Source organism: Orycteropus afer, unplaced genomic scaffold (genome assembly GCF_000298275.1).
Source record: "Orycteropus afer afer isolate SDZICR_OR568_19922 unplaced genomic scaffold, OryAfe1.0 scaffold00025, whole genome shotgun sequence".
NCBI classification, from domain to species: domain Eukaryota; kingdom Metazoa; phylum Chordata; class Mammalia; order Tubulidentata; family Orycteropodidae; genus Orycteropus; species Orycteropus afer.
In genome coordinates this window covers 12,050,588-12,058,600 of record NW_006921612.1, presented here as the reverse complement: position 1 = coordinate 12,058,600, position 8,013 = coordinate 12,050,588, and positions in this window count along the sequence as shown.

Below are 8,013 nucleotides of genomic sequence, written 5' to 3'. Positions count from 1 at the left end.
TAGTTCAAACCCACCAGCTACTCTGTGGAAGGAAGATGGGGCAAGCTACTTCCATAAAGATTTACCATCTCAAAGCCTAATGGGAGTCACTATGAGTCAGAATCAACTCTATAACAGTGAGTTTTTCTTTTCTTTCTTTCTTTTGTCTTTCTTTCTTATTGAGTCATATGGTCATGATATAAAATTTTGAATTATGCAGTTTTTAATAAGCAAGTTAAAATAATTAAACTATCTGAGAAAAGATGATTTTCCTTCCTTTGTATGGAAGCCACCAATGATCAGAATTTCCTGGATAATTTAAAGAACCTTCTTATTTCTGGACCTGCATTAGTAGACATACTTGAAGGATGTGACTTTCTTATGGTTTCTCATCTGCCTAAAGAATGAGACCATAGCATGCGATTCAGTCCTAGGGTTAAGACAACAATTTGAATTTCCTCACAAATGCTTCCTAGCTTTGCATGAATCAAGAAATTCCCTGCAAAAAAAAAAAAATTCCCTTTAAAATGAAGTAGTTACAACATCCCTCTTTCACATATTTACATTATAACGTAAATTTCACATATTTACATTATAATGTGAATATAATAAATGTCTTTTGAGGTACTTGATTATTTTTGTTATGTTAGAATCTATGTCATTCTGAAATGGACTTGAGGAGGTCTACTTAAATGCAATGCATATATGTCAAGGGTAACTAAAGCAATAGGATAAAATGGACCGCACCTGTAGTCTTATTTACAAAACAGATGACAAGAAACACTTTTTATTAGAATAAAGCAGTGACCCTTGTTATCCCAGCATAGGGAAGGCACTGACTAGGAATGTGTAACAGAATCTTGAGCTGGGCTGAGTGAAGTTTCAGTTGGGAGAAGAGACAGCAAGTTTACAGTGACTCTAATCTGCCAGGCTGTGTGTAGTTGTTATGATTAGTAGTCACCACCCAGCTTTTGCAAAAATATGAGACTCCCTCTATATTATTTACAAATGCACTCATGCCAAGCCCCATTTCAGCTCAACAGTGAGAAAACTAAATTTAGTCCAATCTTCAAATCACTTCAGCTCAATAATCTCTTAGTACTTTTCTTTTGAAGTAGAGGCTATATTCCTCATTTTAAAGGTAAGGAATCTGGTGTTATTTGTATCCTCTATGACAATCAGACTACTAATAAGTCCTGCCTCCCAGGGCCAGGTTGCTCTCTTCATTTTTAGTGTGTAGCACAGTGCGTGGCAAAGTGCAGTGCTGAGACTTATTGGGGTCTGAGGCGAACGTAACAGTCAGTAATAACTTATATTTCATGGAAAGATAATATTTTGTGTTTTTTCTTTCACTGATTTTTATATTAATATTTACTTTAAACTGTTTTATTAAAATATTATTACTCATGATTACTAGGTTTTGGGCATTCCTTTGAAATTTTATGCCCATGGCAAGTGTCTCACTAATCTCACCCTACTCTGCACGCTGGCCTATTATGCTTTAACTATGCAATAAATAATGTTTGTGTAATGGAAAACAGTTAAAGTAAGAAAGAAAGGATAAAACTATGCCCATGTTCTTATCCAGTCAGAGCAATCTAGGTAGATACTGAATCCTCCATGTTATCTTAACAGCCAGTGCATAGGATCCAGAGATACAGGTTGTACAATGTGTCCTATTGAGTTTGGTTTCTTAGCACTAAACAGAACCCATGGAATGGCATTGATGGAGCATGGGAGCAGGAATGGGGGAGAGCACATGTTTGGGAGCAGCCTAGTGATGGGGATGCTTTGAAGTGCACACTTCATAAGGTTTAGGACAATTAGAATCCTATCAATTCTGTATCCTACTCTATTGGTATAATGAAGTGAAAAGAACAGAGTGTTTGTAAGAAAATAGTGTGAATTCTACCTTGTTCTATCATTGGGATCAGTATATATCAAAACAGTGGAGTAACAAGACACGGACTTTGGAATGAGAAAGAGTTGGTTACAAGTCCTGACTTTACCACTCACAGTCTCTATGACTGAACAAGTTAGTTGACCTCTGAGTATTTATTTCTCTGTGTACTGAGTGAAAGATGGACATAATAACGCCAACCTGAGGATAGTGTTGAGAATTTAATGATGTAGGGAAAGTGTCTATGTCAACAGAGTTGTTGGTTACTCTTGAACAGGCCCCACGTAAAACAGAATGAAATGTTGCCCTGCCCTGTATCATCCTCACCATGCTCACTCAAGTGCATTGTTGCAACCACTGTGTATTTCGAATTCCTTTCACTTGTTGTTGTATACCGACCAGTTGACTCTAACTCACAGCAACCTAACCATATTCCAGCATAATACTGAACTATATTCTGTTGTGTTTCATAAGGTTTTCACAGGCTAACTTTTGGATAGATCTCCAGGCCCTTTTTCCCAGTCTTTCTTAGTCTAAAAGATCCAAGGAAACCTCTCCACCATGGGTGATTCTGCTGGTATTTGACATATGGGCAGCCTCTTTTCCAGGATCATAGTAACACACAAGCCATTACAGGACAAACTTACAGGTGGGTGGTGGCATCAAATAGAAAGATTTCAATCTCAATAAATGATACATTTCAGTACTGCCAGGAGACCTGAGGGTGCAGTGGTTAAGCCTCTGGCTGCTAAATGAAAGGCTGGAAGTTTGAATACACCTGCTGCTCTGCAAGAGAAAGATGTGGCAGTCTGCTTCTGTAAATATTTACAACCTTGAAAACGTTATGGAGCAGTTCTAAAGGGTTTCTGTGACCCTGCAGGGTTGCTATGAGTCAGAATTGACTCAGTGAATTTGGTTTGGTTTCAGTTACAGTACGGCTAAGTTCATTGATCACATTAATAATTTATTTGCACGATGATTGAGTCTTAGCCCCTCAGTTGAGACGATCTTCTACGATCCTTTCCAGCTTTTTGCTTTTGGGACCAGCAGCTGCTAAACTTTAACGAATAAGAGTCTATGTGAACAAACACTGTAATTTGTGCAGCTTAGTGTTCACATCCTCCAGAGACATCTCTAAGGTTTGCACCGTTGCTGCCAAGCACTGCCATTTATTCCTCCTGGAACTAGAGCTGGGTTACAATCCAATCTTGTTGCAAATACTTTAGATTCTTTGGAAGAAAGAATTCCTGTGGAATATTAATATAAACTGTTATTACAGGCACTTGCCAGAGTCGTCTCTTATTTTGTATCTTATCAGAGGTTGCAAAATGAAGTATTCCAGGAAATATGCAGTTGATTGGCTTTGATTCATTTCAACAATAATTTTCAGAATTGAGATTTCAGTATCTTTTTGAATATGTATATTTATATATTTGATATTGTGTACTGAAGGGAGTTGGTCTAGGTAAATATGCTTCCATTTGATCAAATGGACCAATGCCTTTTAATTGGCAATGATATACAGGAAGGGATAAGGAGAGCTGAACTCATATGAAACTTCAAATATGTGAGCTAGACAATGAAGGATATCTGGGCATTTGAAAGGGGGTTTATGCAAAGGAGAAAGTTCTTTCAACTCTATTAACTCCATTCAACTCTTTCCTTCTTTTTTACTGTGTATGTTTGCCACATGTGTATTGCCACATGTTGTCTTTCCCCATACACTTTGGCTGTGCTCTCTACTATTGTTCTCTGGCCAGTAGATTCTCTCAGATACGTCATCAGCTCCTTTTCCTTGTTTGCTGTGAGTGTGTTTGTCTTTCTGGGATGAAGTTTGTTTTTTCAAGCTCTGGCAGACTGGCAAGCCAAACAAGGTTGTAATTTTTGTTTTGTTTTGTTTTTGTAATGAGTGTGGCAATTTTTAGCCCATTGAAAACAATTGTGAGACTTGGGAACTTATAATTTGGGATGCCATGTGTATAGGCATACATTCAGATTTTATTGTGACTGAGGGAAGGATCTGAAGGAAGTGGAATACAGATCAATGCGGGTGACTTATCAGTGATGAATCCTGACAGAATTAAAAGAAGAGACAGTGGAAAGGAAAGTAATTTTAAAGAATACTTAGAAAAATTAATTTAAAATATCGTTTATATCTGTACATATAAATATGTAAATGAAAATACATAAATAAACATTTCATTGCACACATATACTTACCTCCTACTAATATGTAAGTCAAACTTTGGTCATTTTAATTCTTTTGGAAGCAAGAGAAGAAAAGACAAAAGAAAAGAGTCTCTCAGGGTAATAAATACCAATTGCCATCAAAATGACCCTGACTCATGATAACCTTATGTGTGTCAGAGTAGACCTGTGCTCCATAGAGTTTCAGCAGCTCATTGTTTGGAAGCAGAGCACCAGGTGTTTCTTCCAAGGCACCCCTTGCTGAACTTAAACCTTTAAACTCTCACTTTCCAACTGAGATCTTTAACCATTTACACCACCCAGGTACTCTGGATTTAATAAAAGTTATAGAAAAACTATGAAGTAGCAAGGGATATACTATTATCCCTATATTACAAGTAAAAGAAACAGAGGTCTAGAGGATTTAAGCAACTTTCTTAGAATGGGAAAATGACAAAATGACCCAGCCAAGAACATGATTCTATTCTATTTCTACATCAAGGTTGAATCTAGAAGCCTTAGACTAAGAATGGTTCCGAAATGGACAAAATCTCTGAAAATACATCAGGTAAAAGTGCAGATATTATCATTTATATATGTTGTTGTTAGTTGCTGTTGAGTTGGCTCTGACTCATAGTGATCCTATGGACAACAGAACATAATACTACACAGTCCTGTGCTAGACTCACAATTCTTGCTATGCTTGAGCCCATCATTGTAGCCACTGTGTCGATGCATCTCTTTGAATGTTTTTGCCTTTTTTGCTGACTCTCTACTTTACCAAACATGGTATCCTGCTCCAGGGAATGACTCCTTCAGATGACATAACCAAAGTAGGTGAGACAAAATCTGGCCATTCTCACTTCCAAGGAACATTCTGGGTGTATTTCTTCCAGGTCAGATTTGTTCATTCTTCTGGCAGCCTATGGTGTGTTCAGTATTCTTTGTCAGTACCACAATTCAAAGGCATCAGATCATCCTTGGTTTTCCAGCTTTCACATGCATATGAGATGATTGGAAATACCACGCCTTAGGTTAGGTGCACCTGAGTCTTCAAAATGACATCTTTGCTCTTTAAGACTTTAAAAAGGTCTTTTGCAGCAGATTTGCCCAGTGCATTATAATGTTTGATTTCTTGACTGCTGCTTCTATGGGTATGATTGTGGATCCAAGGAAAATGAAATCCCTGACAAATTCCATCGTTTCTCCATTTGTCATGATGTTGCTTATTGGATCAGTTGTGAGGATTTTCATTTGCTTTATGTTGAGGTGTAATCCATACTGTAGGCTATATAGTTTTTGACCTTCATCAGTAAGTGCTTCAAATCATCTTCACTTTCATCAAGTAAGGTTGTGTTATCTGCATATTGTAAGATGTTAATGAGTCTTCCTTTAATCCTGATGTTGCATGCATTCTTTTTTATGTAATCCAGCTGATTATGTACTCAGTATATTGATTGAATAAATATGGTGAAAGGATATAATCTAAATGGACACCCTTCCTGATTTTAAGCCATAAAGTATCCCCGTGTTCTGTTTGAACAACAGCCTCTCGTCTGTGTATAGGTTACTTATGCATGCAATTAAGTGTTCTGGAATTCACATTCTTCTCAATGTTATCCATAGTTTCTTGTGACCTACACAGTTGAACACCTTTGCATAGTGAATATAAGACAAGTAGACATATTTTTGGTATTCTTTGCTATCAGCCAAATCCATCTAACATCAGCAATAATATCCCTTGTTTTTGTCTTCTTCTGAAACCAGCTTGAATTTCCAGAAGTTTCCTGTCAATACTGCTACAAATATTTTTGAATTCTCTTTGGCAAAATTTCACTTCCTTGTATATTAATACTAATTATTCAATAACTTCCACATTCTGTTGTATCACCTTTCTTTGAAAAGGACACAAATAATCTCTTCCAGTTTGTTGGCCAGATACCTGTCATCCAAATTTCTTGGCATAAATGAGCAAGCTCCTCTATTCATTCGTTGAACATCTCAATGGATTCAGTTAATTCTTGAGGCTTTTATTTATTTATTTATTACCAATTCCTTTGGTGCAGCTTTGACTTCTTCTTGCAATTACGTTGGTTCTTGATCATATGCTCCCACCTGAAATAGTTGAACATTGACCAGTTATTTTTGTTACAATAACTCTGTGTATTCCCTCCATCTTCTCTTGATGTTTCCTGCATCATTCAATTTTTGACCATAGAATCCTTCAGTATTGCCACTTGAGGCTTAAACTGTTTTCTTCAGTTCTTTAAGCCTGAGAAATGTTGAGTGTGTTTTCCCTTTTAGTTTTCTGTATCCAAGTCTTTGCACATTTCATTAAAATACTTTACTTTTTCTTCTGGAGATGTTCTTTGAAATCTTATGTACAGCTCTTTTATTTTGTTATTTGTTCCATTGGCTTTAGCTACTTTTTGTTCAAGAGCAAATTTCAGAGTCTCTTCTGGCATTCATTTTGGTGTTTTCCTCCTGTCTTGTCTTTTTAATGACCATTGGCTTTTTTCATGTATGATATTTTCGACGTCATTCCATAACTAGTCTGGTTTTTGGTCATTGGTGTTCAATGCATCAAACCTATTCTTCAGATGGCCTCTAAATTCAAGTGTTATATATTCAAGGTCATAGTTTGGCCTTTGTCGACTTATTTTAATTTTCTTCAGCTTCTACATGAACTTGTATATGAACAATGGATGGTACGTTTCACAGTCAGCTCTTGTCCTTGTTTTCATGGATGATATTGAATTTTTCCACTGTCTGTTTCCACAGAAAAAGTCAATCTGATTCTTGTGTACTCCAATTGGTGAAGGTCATGTGTATAACCACCAATTGTGTTGTTGAAAAAAAGGTATTTGGGATGAATAAGTTGTTGGTCTTCCAAAAGTCTATCATGTGATCTCCAGCATTATTTTTATCATCAAGACCATATTTTCCAACTACCCAACTTATGATTCTTCCTTGTTTCTAACTTTCACATTCCAATCCCCAATACTAATCAATACATCTTGATGGCATTTGTGGTCAGATTCAGACTGCAGAAGTAGATAAAAATCAATTTCCTCATCTTGGCTTTAAGTAGTTGGTGCATAAATTTGAACAATAGTAATATTAATAGGTCTTCCTTGTGGTGCATGGATATTGTACTATCACTGACAGCATTGTACTTCAGTATAGATCTTGAAATGCTCCTTTTGATGATGAATGCAACATCATTCCTATTAAGTTTGTCATTCCTAGCATTTGACCATATGATTGTTTGATTCAAAATGGCCCAAACCAGTACATTTCAGTTCACTAATGCATAGGATATCAATATTTATGCATCCTATTTCATTTTCATAAATTCCAATTTCTATAATTCCTTACTTTGTGCATTCCATGTTTCGATTATTAATGGATGTTTGCAATTGTTTCTTTCCATTTTGAGTAGTGCCCTATAAGCAAATAAACGTCCTGAAAGTTTTACTCTTTCCACATCATTAAGGTGGACTCTACTTTGAGGAACCAGATGTTTTTCTCCAGTCATATATTGAGTGCCTTACAACCTGAATGTGTCATCTTCTGGCACTATATTAGGCAGTTTCGGAGCTATTCATAAACTTTTCTAGTAATATATCAGACAGTGTTTTACTGCTATTCGTAAGGTTTTCAGTGACTAATATTTTCAGAAGTAGATGGCCCCATCAGTCTTCCCAATCTGTCTTAGTTCAGAAACTCTACTGAAATGTGTCCACCATGGGTGAACATGCTGGTATTTGAAATATCAGTGGCATAATCTCCAGCCTCACAGCAACATAGTGGTGATGTTAGCAATTGGGTATATACAAAAGAAGCCTATTATAAAGACAGTCTTGTGACTGGACATAGTCAATATTTTTCTTCAATGATTCATGCAGAACCAAAGGCCATTCATGCAGAACGAAAGACTGTATATA